This window comes from Marmota marmota, unplaced genomic scaffold (assembly GCF_001458135.2).
Source record: "Marmota marmota marmota unplaced genomic scaffold, marMar, whole genome shotgun sequence".
Lineage (NCBI taxonomy): Eukaryota > Metazoa > Chordata > Mammalia > Rodentia > Sciuridae > Marmota > Marmota marmota.
The window spans coordinates 4,631,619-4,649,726 of NW_025999842.1; the positions used below are offsets into that span (position 1 = coordinate 4,631,619).

Sequence of the window (18,108 nt, forward strand, 5' to 3'; positions counted from 1 at the left end):
CCTCATGGCTGTGTTATGTGCCCTTAACAGCTATTCTGGTCAGAGAGCTCCCAGGTTGTTGGATATTTCTCTTACTGATTTGATGACAGCAAGACAATTGTTAAGGAAGTTTCCATTTCAGCCATATCCTTCTTTCCTATATTTCTATATCACTACAATAAAATATTTTATTAAAACTGGTTTCATTTTGCCAATGACATAATACATCCACTTCAAAATACCCTAGATTTCAAAAAGCATTGCCCTGACAGAATACCCCTTCCATAAATAAAAACAAAATGTACAACAATTAATATTCTATCAATAGGACCTAAAAACATAAATTGCTTTTTAAAAAATATCATGTAATTTCTACTAGTTCATTTAGCACATTAAAACATGTTGGACAATTTTGATACCTAAAAAAAAAAAAAAAAAAAATCAGATTTTACACCAGACATGAAAAATGATTATAAAATAAGATGACAGGACCAACTCCATTATCAAAACCATCATTCATTGCAAATTATAATCCTAAATTTATAAAAGTCTCATATCCCTTAACATTCTATTTCAAAATTGTTTCAGATTCAATGGTTTTGATTTCCATCTGCTTCTGTAATGCTTTTTTTTTTTTCCCCTTTATTTCTTTCAGTGAAGACTCTTGATTTCTGTAAGGGTCAACCTTGAATTGTCAACTTGATTGGCTTAAGAAATGCCGAGGATTAAAGAGGATTATGGGTATGTAAGTGAGGGTGTGTCTAGGAATGATTGGCATGTGTGAGAACCAACTGAAATGGAGACACTCCTCAAGTGTGGGAAGTACTGAACAACAGGATGACAGCTTGGATGAAATAAAAATTGGAAGAATGAGGAAGGAGCAGCAGATGCAAGCTAAATTTTTTCAGAAGGGCTTTTGATTGCTGCTTCAATCTTCTGAGGACATTGGACTCTCGCTTCATCACTCTTTCAAAGCCGACTCCCAGAAGCCTTTGGCCTTAGACTAAGATAGCACCATTGATCCCTCTTGTTCTGGGGCAACCGCCTCTTGGACTGCGCAGCCATTGGTTCTTCCAGCTCTCCATCCTTCAGAGGGCCATTGTGGACTATCCGGCTTCTGGTCCCGTAAGTGAACCTAATAATTCCCCCTTATATAATTATATTTCCTATTGATTCTGCTCCTCTAGAGAACCCTAATATAATCATTACGTGATGTTTCGAAGTAATTCTGTAGGCTACAGAATGAGCCCTTTCTCCAGAATGAGCACTATATGGAAACCAATAAATAAAAGACTAGTACAAGTCCTTACTGAAAAAGATAAATGCCAGATATCTCCTTTTCCTGATATGTCAGATCACAGACTTGCCCAGTACAGCAAAAGTTTCTAGTCTGACTACTGTCTGCAGGCCCAAAGCATGGTGAACAGAGTTCAATAATGAGTATAAAAATTGTAAGGATGTGCCCATGATCTCATAGTGAGAGCTATTTACTTTCTCTGGGATTTCTTAATTTCCTCATCTGCAAACAGATTATTGAATAAATTATTTTCCCAAAAGTGTATTCTGAAGTATATTGGTCCTAACCAATGCTCCATGAAAAACATGATGCAGTGAGGTGGAAGGAGGATTGCTAAAATATCTTTTAGCAACATACATACTTAGAGTAAACTTTTATAATTGATGCTACATCATTGTTTCTATAATTCATTTAAGCATGCATCTGTTCTGTGGTTGTTTTAATGTAAAGGTAAAGCTCATGAGAACCCAGAACACTGAAACCCAACTTGAGAAACTAGCCCTTATCATTAACATTGTCTCTTCTAACACTGAAATTTTCTGATATTATCTTGATCTATTAGAGAGTAGTAAGGATGTACTCTGAAAATAAGACAATTGTGTCTGAAAACTTTATAATATGAATTATATCCAAATGTATGGAAACAAACAAATAAAAGACTAATGAGCTCCCAGGTGTGATGACACACATCTATAATCCCAGTGAGGCAGGAGGATCACAAGATTGAGACCAGCCTCAACAATTTAGTGAGCCCCTATCTAAAATAAAAAAAAGGGTTAGGTATATAGCTCAGTGGTTAAGAATCCCTGGGTTCAATCCATGGCACCACAAAAAAAGTTCTTATTAAAAATTATTAAAGTTAAATATACCCTTTCCTGATATTTCAGAACACAAAGAGTTACCTATCATAGCAAAAAGTGCCCTTTTTGTTCTTGTGAACAAAATATCTTTACCATTTGTATAACACATTAAATGAGGAGTCAGAAAAATATCTTTAATTGATGCTTCCAATTTTTAGACACCTGTGTTTGTAAGGTTGACATATACCTACTAGACTAGTGCACAGTGCAGAGTAAATTGCACAGAAAATAGAATGGATTGCAAGAAATGCAAAGCACATCCAGCCCCCAGCACTTAGAGAAGCCAGAATGAGAAATGGTGTAGAATCACCCTGGAGACTAGGGTCAAGGGAAATCATAACAAAATAAGTTTTCAGTTAGATTATAATTAGCCTCCATCCTACCATTATGTTACTAAGGACAGTCCCTTGATTTGAGGGCTGGCTAATGGCTTGCTAACGGGGCAAGAAGAAAAGATAATGCGGTGCCTAGACCCTAGACTTCATTTTTCCCTTAATTTTTTTTTTCTAAAATTAACCTTAGTATTTGCTTTCAACTAGATAAAAGCAGGTTCAGACCTGATCCTGTGAATTCATGGCTTTATTTGCTGGGGAAAATTCTTTGATGTCCCTGAACCTATTTCTTTCATGTGAAATTGAGATGCTAGTATTAACATGTGCATAATGTGAAGATTACACAAGATCAGTGGTGATCTTAAACTCTTACATTCTACATATAGGTCTAAACCAGAAATAATGTGGTAATGGTGGATTCTGTAGTAGTGTTACTACATACCATTTCTACTTAAGAATATCCCTTCTCAGTAGTGTCCATATTTTCACATCTGTCAGGTTGAGCAACTACCACCTTACTCCATGCTTTTCCAGTATGGTAGGCTCTGATATAATAGCTAAAAGTCACTGAGCATTGACTATGAGCCAGCACTCTGCTCAGCTTAGTAGTACATGATCTCATTGACCCTCTACAACAAAATATGAGGTTGAGACTTCTCCAGATCATAAATATGAGGGATGAGAATGGTGATGGTACCACCCAGAGTCATGACACCATCAGAGCTGGAACTAAACCCAAGCCTTTCTGGCTCCAAACCCTTGTTTTCCTCCTCACCATACAAAACTAACACCTGTATTCAGGGCCAGCCTGATGGAGTAATCATTATCTTCTCTAGGCAAGCATTTCCCAAGCTTCTCCTGAATAGCTTCTTGTTAAAGATAGGAGCTGTATAAACATTTATTACACACTTCCTGATGATACATGTACTTTTAACTTCCTTTGGGACTATGCATAAAGATAATAAGGATAAATTCTATTAATTGCATATACACTTCCATATATGAAGTTGTATATTATAGGCATGATAGCATACGTACACACACACACAAACACACACACACACACACACACGGAAGATTAATTGGTTACCTAAAAGTGTTTCAAATACTCATAAATTTTAAGACTATTCTTAACAATTCCACAGTCATCACTCTCAGAAATCAGTAACATAACTTATCTTTGACCTAGAAGGTCTTATTTTAGATATTTAAGTTAATCTACAGCTTGTATTACTATATATTTTAACAGAAGTATCATGTCTTCTTTCTAATAAAAACTGGATTTCTAGGTTTTCTTTTCATCTATTCTGTACATATTAAAATGTAAATTCATAATGCATGTATTAATTAAATGTCAAGTACTAGAATATACTAGTGAGTACAATTTCAATGCTCTCTATCATAGAATTTGTAATGCACTGGGATGCCAATAATCCATTAAAATACACCCCAGAAAACACTATAAAATGTAGTACAGGTGCCTTAGGAAGCTGGAGTGGCTTACCTAATTCAGGGTATCAAGAAAGACCTTCAGTAGGAAGTGCTATTTGAGCTATGGTAAAAAGAATAACAGGAAAGAATCAATGAAAGTATCAGAGAGGAACAAGGAAAGGAAGGGTATGGAGGAGAGAAAGGATGCTGGAGTTAGGGAACTGAACAGTTTGGTGTGTGGTAAAGCTAGATTGTGAAGTTTAGCATCTCTTAAAATGAGGCTGAACCCCTGGGCCTTAGAGACCATTTCTAAGGAGTGCAGAAATCATGTGGCCTGACTAGTATAAGAATGAATACTGTGTCTCCTCCAATTGTGCAGCATAGATGCCACCCTTGTCTGCTGTCACAGGCCAGCTCTGTGCCAGCCCTGAGCTCCATGTGAGACTTTGCAAATCCAAATCCTGCTTTATCAGTTGATTATTTTATCAATGTAGGGAACCAACCCACTATCCCAACACTTCATAAAGACTTTCTTTTTCTAATCTACTTTTCTCTCAACACAGTTACTTTCCAACCTCTCTCTTGAAGATTCCCAGCATTTATTACTCCGGTCTCCTGCCAAATTGGACTCTATTGTCTACCTCATTCTTCCTGATTGTACATCACTGAAATACAAATTACTCTCCACATGTACCCATAGATCTTAAGTAGAAACAGGAGGTAGGTGAAAGAAAATGAAAACTTAGACACATACATAAGCATTCATAATTTCTGCCTCATTCCTATCAAAGTGCTCCTTACATCTTCTGATTGTTCATTTTTTCTTCCACTGTCTTTTCCATTTGTTTTTTTCTATGTGTGATTTATCAATAAAACAAAACCACAGCTAATTTCCTTGGGGAGAACGAAAAAAAAAAAAACTCACAAACTAGTTAAAATCAAGGTGGTTAATATATGCTTCTTTTCTCTTTTTCTCTTCATGTATGTCCAAGGGAAAAAAAATCCCTTATTACAAATAAAGTTTCCTCTTGTACCCAGAAAGCCTTCCTTAAGTGAAAACTGAGACAAAGCAAAACCCAAGAAGATCAAGAATTAACTTCATTCAAGAAAACAATTAACAGTATTCAACTTTCAACCAGTGCAGTAGAGCTGAGGTTGTGAGAAACATTTTACACACAACCCTGGCAGTCTCACAGTGGCATTAAAATATCAATGGATGATCCTTCCAGATGTGCTGCCAGGGTGAACCACCAGACCTAAGAAAGGCCATTAAAATCTTAGTTGTGGAGAATGTATTAGAAAATTTTCCTTCAGTTGATAGTGGCAGCCAAAGCAACAGCGGAGCCCCATTTATTGCAATGTGTCAACACAGCCTGGTTGCTCTGAATGTACAGTACTGTGTACAGAAGACATTGGCCCTGCCACTGCCTTTAGGAAGCCCACTTTCTGTCAAGTGGGTTGGTTTTCTGTTTTACTAAATTCAAACCAAGGAAAATACTTGTTTTTATGGCTTCAAAAATTCTGTGTGCATATTTCAGGTGTCTGATTTGTATGTTTTTCTAACCAACTCCAAAAAGAAAATATGACCATAGGTATTTTCTGTAAGGGTTGCAATGCCAGACTTTATTTCATGGAACTGAAGCAATGGATGGATAAAGCCACCTCACCTTCTCAGACTACTTATTCTGAGTGAGATCAGTTCTCCCATGCAGTTGTGATCTCCTTGAATGAGATCTCTGTCTTATGCAATGCTGTCTTCCAAAAATTGACTGTATAATCGATAAGTGCTCAATGATTTTTGAGCTTAATTTCTTTCATCCACATAGTAATAATGTAAACGGCTTTCCTGATACTTCTAGGAGTTACTCTGATAAATGGTACCTAATAATGTATATCACACTTAAACTATCTCACTAAATATATTACTATCAAATACCAAATATTTCTCTTGTCTCAGTTGTACGAGAGAAATAAACTACACAGCTTATTTCTTCAAATGTCTTCTTAGTAACAATGCCTTAGACAATAAATATATTTCTACCAGACAAACTCTGGTCATTTAAAATAAAAGTTAACATGTAATTCAATATCAATATTATATAATATTTGTATTGTGTTTTATTCCTTTAGAGTTCCTAATAATGAATTAAAGAACTGAAAGATGAAGATGGAATTGCATTAGAATAACCTCAGTACATATGTATTGATGAACTTTTGCTTATACTCTACCTATTTTCTACCATCTTAACATCTTCTAGTGATCAGGATGATATCTTACTGAAAAATAAACTTGGAAGGGGCAAATAAACTGCAAGCAGTATAATTACCCATTTACCCTAAACTGGCATACAGGTATATTTTAATAGTAACTTTGGAGCATCTACCAAAACTTAAGCTATGTCTTTATTTAAAATAAATATCTTGGAGGAAATCGAAAAGTGAAAAGAGTTAGGGATGACATGAATCTCTGGAACTCACAGGCTGAACAGAATATTCCATGTTCAAAATAATCAAGAGAACTCTCTTTGGTATGTCTTCAAGGCATTTCATTATGAAATCTTTCCCAGAATGCACACATTTGATAAATTTGTGACAATATTTAAAAAAATCTTACTGGTCCTATTAGATATTTCACTCAATTTAATTGCCTAAATTCACAGTCTAGTCAAGAGAATGAATACATGTAATTTTGGAACTTTCTGGAAAACATAATGTGGAATTTACATCTACAGATTTCTCAGTGAAGTCTTCCACAGGTCTCTTGATCGAAGTCCATTTTAACATTTTGCCATTAAATAGCCTATAGAAGTTACTTAGCTAGCAGGACTGTAATGCAATTTGAATCAAAGGAGTTAAAGGAGAAATCTGTAATAGAAAGACTGCCATAGTATGCAAATGGAAACTTCTGCAACAGCAGCAACTGAATACTGATAACAGACTTCAATTCTGTCAAACCAAGCCCTGTGCCAGCTGAGTCATAACAAATTACTGCTCTCCTGTCAGTTCTCTTGACATAGATTTTAGAATTTCTGAAAGGGAGTACTCTTTTAAGAGCATATACTGTTTAAAATGCTTTCTTTTAAAACCTAAAAACTGCTGCAGGACCCCTTTGTAATAGGTAGCTTTGATTTTTCCCATGGTGATAGTTCAGGAACTGAGATATTTTAGAAGAGCCAGGATGAATTGTCTTAATATTCTACAATACCCACGTGAATTATTATGAATTCTATAGAAGTCAAAGGCATTCTCAATAATTTTTTAAAATTAAAATAAAGTAAGATCCTTTGCTGCGGTTGTTAGACCACCATGGTTGAAGTTTGCATGGTGAATGTAACTTTCTAAAACCTTGGAGGAGATTTCAAGTCAAAAACTACAGAAGCGTTTTGAGTAAGACAGGTTTGTACTAGTCAGAATCAATTCCATAAGAATACCTGAACTATGAACATTTTTATTACATTACCTAAATTATCTCAGCACCTAACCACAGAGAGCCTAAAATACAATGTTTAATAAATAAACATTATTCTATTGTATTAAATCTACCTTGTAACCAATATAAATTCAGATATTTATCCAATGAGAAGCCAGAAATTGACCTTTCCAATGAAGAGAAAAGACTAAAAGTCACAACAATATTTAATCACAGAATCTTTGAATAAATTACACACAGGAACAAGTCATGTGAGCATTGAAGTCTTCAAGAAGATTGTGAACAAAGCATTTGAGAAACTTTATGAATTTCAGGTTATTCTGGTGGACTGAAATTGGTTCAGATAAAGTCTTCATTATCTGTCGAGTGGTAGGTTACATATATCTCATTGGGTTTAAACACGAAAATAAATGGTGTTTTTCTAGAATTCTAGGTCAAGAACTTTACAAATGCTGTATACTTCTTTCCCAGTGTGGCTTAAAGTTTTCCTTATTCTTTTATGACAATAGGTCTAGATTTATTCCCCATATTGAAATGTGGTCACATGGATCTTTTGCCATTACCATGCCTTGTCAGCCCCAGAAAAATGCTCATAACAAAAGCATGGGGCAGAAAATTCTGAATGTGTCCAGCCAAGCAGTTAGAGTTTGCCAGGCTTATCATTCATTTGAAAATGGCACTCTGTTCATGACTGGGAGTCATTCCTGCTGATTAACTGGGGAAGCAATATATTTTGGCTTGCATCTCCAATTGTAATTGCAAGGAAAACAAAAATAGATTCTTCTTGCTGGTCAATCTGTTTTACTCCTTATCTGCTTTTGCCAAAAGGTTTTCCTCTCTGGCGTAACAAAGCCACTGTTCCTCTTGTACTCTCAACTTCTGTCCAGAGAGACTTACTCACATGCAGTATTATTGAGCAATGTTAAATCTGTCAGAGGAGAAATGAAAGGGAGATTTATATAGCACGTTCCATGGTAAACAGCACTCAAGTCTCCCTCTTCAAAAATTTCAATGTCCGTTTAATAACAATTGGACTGAAATTTTGACTGCCCTCTCCCCAGTTTTGCCTAACAATTGAATTTTGCCTCCACAGTCTTACGTTCCATTCATCTCAGTGTAAAAAAAAGGGGGGGGGTACGAAAATTTATAACAATTCTTATACAAAGGTAACTCATTCAACAGATGATAACAGAGGAAGATTGCTTGGTAAACAGTTCCAAAAGAATAACTACTTCCTATTGAAGTGGGAAAATATCCAAAAAAAGTAGCTTCAATTTCAATGAGGTGAAAGTGCACCACAAAGATTGTTTGCCTTTGCTGCATTCTATTTATGTCCTTATGTAGTAACATTGCTTAAGAACTACTAAGGAGGTTGGGGTTCTGGCTCAGTGGTGCCTAGTACATGTGAGGTACTGGGTTCAATCCTTAGCACCACATAAAAATAAATGAATAAAGGCATTATGTTCATCTACAATGTCCCCCAAAAATGTATATATATAAAAAGAACTACTAGGTCTTAATGCAGTCCTGCATAAGAATATAATTTAAACTATGTGAAAAAAAAAATAAAACAGGCCAAATTACTAGGAACCACAAAGACAAGCCATTAACTTTTTGTGTGTGTGTGTTTTTAAATCACTTGAATCTGTGCAGCTATTTTCTTATGTTGAATAGACTTTCAAAGTCATAACAGGACTTCTTCCAAGAATCAATATTTTTCAGGAATATAGATTCTCTCCATAGTGTTTCTGTATGAACTAGGAACTGGACCAGTATGATATTCTGCATGGTACTTGTTAGGATGTGGACATGGAATGTCCCACAAAGTCTCACGTGGTGAAGGCTTAGTTCCAGGTGGGACCCTGTTGAGGGGAGTGGATCCTTAGGACCATGTTCTTGGGGATGGTATTTTGTCCCAGGCCCCTTCCCCCAACCCTCTCTGTCCCTCCACACCCGCTTACTCTCATATTCTCTCTCTCTCTCTCTCTCTCTCTCTCTCTCTCTCTCTCTCTCCCTGAAATCATGAGCTAAAATGAATTTCTCCTCCTCTAAGCTGAATTTTGCAAGTATTTTGCCACCTTAATGAAAAACTAAGACAGTAATAAAAATCTAGAGGTCATGCTGCTGTTAAGCTCAAGAGACACAGATGGACAGGGAAGTTAAAGTGTGAGGCTGTCTTCCCAAGAGAGTAAAGAAGTGAACCCACTGGGTACAAATTTTGCAAAGTCAGAGATCAGAATCCTAATGGAAGGAGATCAATGCTCCTTAATTAAACTTTTGTTTATTTAGTATTCCTAATAGAATTTTGCTCTTTTGGAGTTTAGAGTTGTGTTTCTAATGTGATTAACTCAAAAGAGTGACTGCTTCAGTGAAGGATTTATATTGAAATCCTGTTTATTCCCTGCCTGTTTATTGCTAAGCCAACATAGAGAGGTATAATATTCATTACCTATTTGAACATTTTTCTCCTGAAATAAAGTCTTCTATATTAGGAAGTTTAGTTGGACTCAGTAATGAAAATGTAAACTACAAAATGAGAACATATTTTAGCTCAAACAAGAAAACAGGCATATTCAGAAACTGTGAGATACAATTGAATGTAATTCTACACAAAGACTTTTTAGAGATATTTTTAAATTGCATAAAAAATGAATGATTTTGTGTTTTGATTTTTGCTTTATTTTTCTCTTTTTGAAAATCCTTAGCTTCTTCTCAGTACAAACATAAAATATGAAATTAAAATATTCCCTTATGTAAGTCTAAGAGATTTGTGATGGTAACAAAAGACTACAGAGACACTGTTAAATCAGTTAAGAATCATTGGAATGACGTATGTACTGTAAATGTAGAAGAGCAGCTTCACCTTTTAGCACTATGACTCATTTTGATTATAATTGCTTTTGCAGGACTTTTACCCTTTCCCTCAACCTTTATTTTATTAGCACAAAGACAACAAAATTTAGCAGAAGGCAGCAGAGAAAGATAATTGTTAGCAATGACTTCTTGAGATGCTGTGCTTTAGAATATAAGTGGCTCTAAATTGTGAAGTATCAGAATATGTAGAATTGTACACTACCCTCTAAGCTGCCTTCATTCAAGCTCAGGACCTTAAATGAATTCTTCATTCTCATTTCTAACAGTTGTGGCAAGTAACAATATTTCCTTCCAGTGAGGGAAAATATCCCAGTAACATCAAACAGCTTGAGTTATTAATTATCATTTTTATAATTGATCCTAAACTGACAGAACCACTAATCTTAAAATAAACCAAACTGTATAACAAAGGAAATAATATATAGAGTGGGAGAAAAGTTTATCTTATCCAATTGTATGAGAATTTTCCAAACTGTCATTAACGAGGGGAAGAATGAACACATGCTTTGATGCCAGTCCTCAGTTATATATAAAGTTTGTGGAGACATATATCAACATAAGGAATATCCTGGAGTATTTAAAGCAAGGACTTATCCTTGGAATGAACTGTGGTCTCACTATAAACCTAATACCTAGAATTGAATCAGCAAGCTAACCATGAAATGCATCAATGGAATATAATTAAATTTCTTCTAGCTAAATTAGCTGCATTTTAAATTTAACAATGACACATATGTTCCATTTTCTGATTTTTCATAAGCAGTTGAATCTTTTCTATATATCATTGTTTTTTTGTTTTTGTTGGTATTCTTTTGTTTTTAAGTTTTGCTGGGAATTCCTCCTCAGTGATGCAGATGCAAGAAAAAGTGGAAAGTAATAGTTTCCTAACTTTCTTTCCCTTTTGTACTAAGCAACTTCAAGTCAAACAGTACATATTAAGTAGCTATTGTGTCATGGAACTAGTATCAGAAAGTGAGCAGATTAGAAAGTAAATTAATTTTGCATCCATGGTCAATGTTTATGTTTATGTTTACAAAATCATGTATTACATTACTTCTGGCCCAAATTGCTTTACTGAAATACTATATTCAAAGATAACAACAAAACCACAATAAAATCAACTTCTTCCTCCCAGAATATATATGAGAGACTTTATAAAAAATAACCTTTTATTTCAGCCACTTTATTTTATCACAACTTAGTCTTTGAACTCTTGGATCAGTAATAAGATAACATCATCAACTTAGTAAACTGCAGAAAAGATGGCTCTGCCATGTCTTCCCCTGCCAAGGTCCCACCTAACCTGATTAGGTCCCTGAATCTCTCGCATGTTTCTTGGCTAAAGCTCCTAACACTTGAATTGTCATTTTGATTAAGCTAAAATACAAGATAAATACAAATAAGATTCTTCCTGTAAATGTGTGTAGTGTACACGAATCACTTCTGGTAACATTTTCCAGAAATACTTTAATTGCTGGAGAGCTTTTCTCTTCTATCTGCCAATCCTTTTTTTTTTTTTTTTGCTCTTTGGATAACAAGGCACATGAACCTACTCACACATTAAGTATAAACAATGCTAAACTGAATTTTAAAAGGTAGAATATATAAAACAGAATCCATGTGTTTGATTTATTATGAATTCATATGATTCTTTACACAATAATCAACATACTTAAAAAAAATGTTATGTTTTGCACTTTTTACTTGACAACATGAAATATAAAGAATGAATCTAAAATAGCATTCCTGTCTGAAAGAATACAATCTATTTGAAGGAAAGAATAACATAGCAAGAACAAAAATGTTCGAGATATTACATTATTAAGGCTACATTATGAATGTTCTCTTTAATATGGGCATGTATGTCTAAGAGGTGCTCAAACTTAAGACAGAGCTGAAATCCTGTTCTTACTCTCCCCAACACCTATTTTCCCACAGTCTTGCCCTTCTCAATGAGTGGCAAATTAATTTCCACTTGGAGTCATTTTTGGTATTTCTCATTTATTTTAGGCATCCCATCTAAAAGCAAATCTTACAGACCCACTGAAAGACTCTACCTGCCTACCTGGGATCCAGCCACTTCTGGGCACCTCATTAATCTTACCCTGGCCCAACCCACACCACTCTGTTTCGTGCAAATCAATGTTACAGTCCCCAAACCAGGACCTCTCCTTCCTTCTTGTCCACTAGAGTCTGGTCCCAACCCAGCAACCACAGTGATTGTATTAAGATGAAAATCATATTATGCCTCATGATTAAAAAAAAAAAAGTGGCTTTTTGTTCCATCAAATAAAACCCCCAAAGACCTACTATGTCTTCAAGGCTGGTCCGAATCTGAATCTGAATCCCATCATTGTCCTCATCTCCTGCAGTTCTCCACTTCATACCATCCCAGCCCCAGTGGCTGTCTGCTCTTCCTTTAGCCTGTGTGTCATGCTCTGATTTCAGGGATTTTGACTGGTCCTCTGTCTGAAATGCTGGTTCTCTGAGAGCCATCTTCACCTTTTTTAAGCCTCTTCTCATAAACTGTCTACTTAGTGAATGCTTCTCTGACCACTCTCCATAAAAGTGCAGTTCTCCACTAATCCTCTCCTCTGATTTGTTTGTCTGCCAAAACTCATTACCTCCTAAAATATAAATATTAGAATTGGTGGTTAATTTTATTTATTATTTTTTTCTCCTGTATTAAGATATAAGCTCCCATCTCTTTCTCACACTGATGTGTTCCCAGTACTAAGAAAAATACATGTCACATAATAAGTATCAAATGTGTGTTTGATAAATAAATACAGGCACATAAGGAGCCTAAGAAGCCAAACTATGCTTCTTTCAAACATTTCCTTTGTTCAACCTAGAATACCAATTTATATAATTTTCATCTGCATGGTAAGACCTTTTTTGATTCATTGAACTTCATGAAATTCATCATTTTTGAAGTAAACTATCTGATTTTATTTGAAGGAATAAATTTTATTTTTTGAAATAAATTGTATCTTATATTCTCAAATATCTTTTTGTATTTATTATTTAATCAAGCTTTCCCTGTGGGGCAAGAGAGATATTACTTTTGAGGCACTACTTCAGTGAGAAATAAATTACATTAGCTGCTAAAACATGCAGCCTCCAAATCTTCATGCTTTAACACATTAACAAGACATTTCACACCCACATTGTAGTCCAATAGCTCTATGGCAAATTTCTTCCCAGTGATAACTCAGATCTAGGCTTTTCCAATTTTATGACATTGCTATCTTAAACCTGTGGCTCTCAGAATTGCCAAAGGAAGAGAGAGTGAGCATAGGATAATTGTGCAGAGGGATTTATAGCTGTGCCTAAAAGCAGCACGTGTCATTTTTCTTACATCTCATTGGTCAGTACATAGTCATGTGACTCCAACATCACTGCCTAAGAAGCTGGAATTGATAGCTTTCCTGTTGACCTAAGAAGATAATAAAATCAAACAGCATTTGGTGAGCACACAGAATTGTCTCTGGCACAGTATGTTCCATGTCCGGATGAAGGAATATTCCAAAAATATTGCACCCACTCATACAACTCTCACACACAAAATTTTTTGGTCACAAACTCCAAATGTATTTAATTAAGATTTTGAGGGTTAAAGCAAAGTATATAAGACAGTATATAGAAAGGAATAACTGAATAGGGTTTTGATATTTTCACAAGGAGGCAGTTAAGTTTCTCACTTTTGTTCCAGGTTTTGCTACTGAATCCTTTAGAGAAACTAACTTTTTAGTCCAAATTGTATTTAGAAGCCTCTTCATACAAATTAAAGAAAATTGAACATTGGACAGTCAGAATTTTGTGGGGTTTGGTGCTAAGCTACCTTTCAAATGAGCAATTTTTTCCATATCAGAAGATTTCCCAGAGCAACCATTATAATTCCAAAATATCATTAATGAAATTGTGACAGGAAGTCACAAATAAGAGTTAGCATTATACTGGGGAAACATAAAAGAAGCAGGTGTTTGGCCTGGAAGAAGCAGTTTTAGTTTGCAAAGACTCCATGAGAACTACAAAATGTCTGTGAGACCGACACCCATTTAAGCTTTTGTTACTGAAGTTCATTCGATGACAATCCATTACCCAACAGGAGCCAGAGAGAATCACCAAGTGAAACAAAAGAAAAAGCAGTTCTCCAAGACACCGAAACAAGACTAAAGAAGTCCTTATAAGATTTTGAAATAGTGTCCTGAGGCAAAGTTGTCCAAGTGATGCTGAAAAGAATATTGTGAACTTGCAAACCCCCGGAGTGGTCTTGAAAATGGACTTCTAAGTCCATCCTCTCCTTGTACAGTTTTACTCATACTGACAAACGACATTCAATACAGGCAACAGACATGCAGACAAAACAAAGCATTGGAAAAGTGGATGTTAGGTGATTAAAAAAAATCCATAAATAATCTTCACTAAAAACAATAATACAAATTGATCAGGACAATAAAATCCCAAAGAGAGATCTATTTCTAAGAAAACAAAATAAATTCAATGGCAAGGGACTTTAGCAAAGTATCAGAGCTCAATTTTCACCATAAAATATTAGTAATGTTGTATAAAACATTATTATTTTCTGCTTCAAGTAGAAAAACAAAATACACGGATGCAGAATGGTTTCAATGAATTTCTGGAGTTCAATGCTGCATCAACTTACCTTCCAAATATAGGCTGATTGGCTCCTCCAGCAAGTACAAATAGAAGACATCTCAGAGATGGGCACTGTTATTAAAGAAATCAAGTAACCATCGGCATTTAGAAGGTGATCTGGCAGTCACAACTGGTTTTTTCCTAATGCATATAAACTGACAATACCAATGGCAGACAAAGTTAGTTTGAGGCCATGATACAATAAGACAAAGACCACTTCATAATTTTCACTAAGCACAAATAAAGTCACTGTGAACCTACAAAATGCTAAATTACCCATTTCTAAATCTAATCCTTTAGGATCTTTACCAATTCTAGTTTCATCTTTGTACTGATTTTCCCCTTCTATAAACACAATTTATTAAGATACCCAGGCATGCAACAGCACATCCTTCTGGCAGTATACAACCTTGTCAAGGTTATATATGCTTCCTTAGTTCCTTCCCTAAATCCCAGCCAAAGGCAAAATCCTATATCATAGTGGGTTTGTTATAACACCTTTTCACTGGGTGTATAATTTTCCTTTGGATGCTGTAATAAACTATCACAAACTTGGTAGCCAGAAATAACAAAAATTTATCCTCTTAAAATTCTAGAAGCCAGAAGTGTGAAATCAAGGAGTTATTAGAGCTGTGATCCCTCTGGTAGTTCTAAGGGAAAAAATACTTTTTACCTCTTTAACCTGGTGACAGCTATTGGCATTCTTTGACTTGTGGCCGAAGGCATCACCACTCCAGTCTCTGTGTCATGGTCATATCATCTCCTCCTCTGTATGTCTGAGTTCTGCTCTGTGTGTCTATCTTCTCTGTGAGTCAATGTAAAAATGCTTATCATTTGCTTTAGTGCCAACCCAGAATACCTAGGATCTTCTCCTGATCTCAGGGTTCTTAATTGTTGAAGGTTTTTAATTACATTTGCAAAGACATTTTTTAAAATAAGGTAACTTTCACACATCCTGGAAATTAGCATATAAATATATCATTTGGGGGGGCACCAATTGATCCACTACACTGAGAAATCTCATGGTTCCCATGGTGTGTTCTTCCTCATTGTAGTAAACTACAAGTATGAAGGACATCAAAGTCCAAATGAAAAAAAAAATCCAGAAAAAGTGGGATCTGTTTATTCAACTGCTCTGACATGAAATTTTGGACCATAATCTCTAAATGTCTAGGTTGACCATAAAGCATAGCTTTTTATGACTTAAAGAATAATAAGAAGTAGGCAAGAGAAAAGGGAAACAGAAGAAGAAAGAAAGTCAATGAAATGATCAAAATTAAGAGCAGATGAGATAGAATATTTTTAATCATGATAATACATTCTATTCTATCTCCCTTCCCTTCTTCTTCAGATGATCTTCCCTGGTCTTTTTTCCTAGTTTCTCATTAAATTGAAGATTAATATAACTCACATAATTCCTTCTGATTATTATGTATCCTCTGCCTCAGCCAAGTTATGCTACTCACATAAAATTCAACCAATTATATGAACAAACTTCCTATTTTTTTCTTTGATCCTATTAGGACATATTATTTTAGTAGGAAAATTATTTTGTATAAAGAAAAAATGGTGTCAATATTTGATTATAAGGTGACTATAATATTGTAATGGTTCAGACATATCATCCTCCTTTTGAAAAAAAAATATTTGAGGATATCTCAAAGACTTATGAACTAAAGAATAACTCTACAATCTTTATTTCAAATACTTATCTGAATAGTTTTTTAATAAGTTTCATCAGTTAAAGAAAGAAGTATTCTGATAATCAGTTAAATAAAGACCTCATGAGAAAGATTCCAGGAATTCTTAGATTTTAAAATCTCTGAGAGTTTCTAATACACCTGCAGAGGAAAGAAATACTACTCCAATGAATCATGAACAACATTGCAAATCAGCTACCTTGTCCATTCTCCTTTATTTTGTAAAGAATCTGATACAAACAGGAGCACATCGAATTTCTGACAAAGCAGTTTTTGTACCATAATGTCTGGCTCAGTAATAATGATTACTTAGATCACATTAGAGACTTCAAATTATACACTGTCGGAAGTATTGGTATAATAACTTCCAGCAATAATTTGATGAATAATAAATTTATTTTCTATCATGGTGTGTGGAGAGGTGACAGGCATTTTTAAAACTTCAGGACTTAATATAAAGTCCATTTTAAGTCAATGTGTATAAAACTGTCTCTTTTTAATGTCTATCAATACATAGATTCAAATATTAAATGTAGTTTTCTTTGCACCTCTTCTGGCACAGCTTGTAACAGTAAAGAAATTTAAAATTTGCTATTATCACAAATGAGATTTCCTTATGCCAGATGGATCTACGTGCCATTAAAATGTATTTAAAATTTTTTTTCAATAACATTGACAAATAGTAGAACTAAGGTCTGGCTTAATAACTTGTTAACCCACTAAAGAAGCTTTTTTTTATTGATCAATTTATTTCCTTCACTGATATTACCTGATGTATTCTTGGATGAAACTTAATGGCAGTCAGAAGGAAAATGATAGGCTTCCTGCTACTTTCGGCTCTGGGCACATCTTCAGATATGGAGGGAAAATCAATAAATAGTTTACCTTATGTCTTCTCACATCAATTCATTGGGTAAACTCCCCTGGGTCATATTAGTTGGAAACTGGAAGAACACATCCCCTGTGAAACAATAAAGTCCAGGAAAGATGGGCAAAGACAAAATATAAATCATAATAATACTTCACATAACTCCTTTTTTTCCATTTTAAAGGGTAAATAAATTTTTCTGTTCATAATGGTGAAATGATACGACTACTTTCATCTCTTTTTCATACCACATATTCAAAGCACTAGAGTTAAATTGATGGTGAAAAACCTTGGGTTTGAATATTGTGTTTGTCATGGCAGATAGCTTAACCTCTGCATTTCAATTTCATTCCCTATATAATAGAGATGATATCATGATAACATCTACTTCACAAGTCTGAGAAAATGTGTAACAACTTATGGATAGCACACAGAAGAGTGCCTCGCACTTAGCAGGTGATATGTACATGATACAAGGCCACCTGACTATGGATCTTGCCATGTACTAGCCAGCCTCACCCAGAGTACATCTCATCTGCTTTCTCCATAAAGAAAATCTCATATCCCCAAATCCAAGCAACAACCTGATAAGCCCTGACCTGGAGGAGATCTGCCCCCCTCTCCTTCTTAGAACTGTTGTATGGGAAACAAATTGGCCCACTGATCAAAACATTC

The 18,108-nt window shown here is 35.0% G+C and overlaps 1 long non-coding RNA gene across 1 annotated transcript; it reads right to left on the bottom strand.

The window, feature by feature from the left end:
• Positions 1–14,869: 14,869 nt before the first annotated feature.
• Positions 14,870–17,523, bottom strand: LOC125612715. Its single transcript, XR_007343888.1, has 3 exons — positions 17,335–17,523; positions 15,539–15,670; positions 14,870–14,937 (listed from the first exon to the last, which is right to left on the bottom strand). It is a non-coding gene; the product is annotated as an uncharacterized LOC125612715 (long non-coding RNA).
• Between the last annotated feature and the right edge of the window lie 585 nt (positions 17,524–18,108).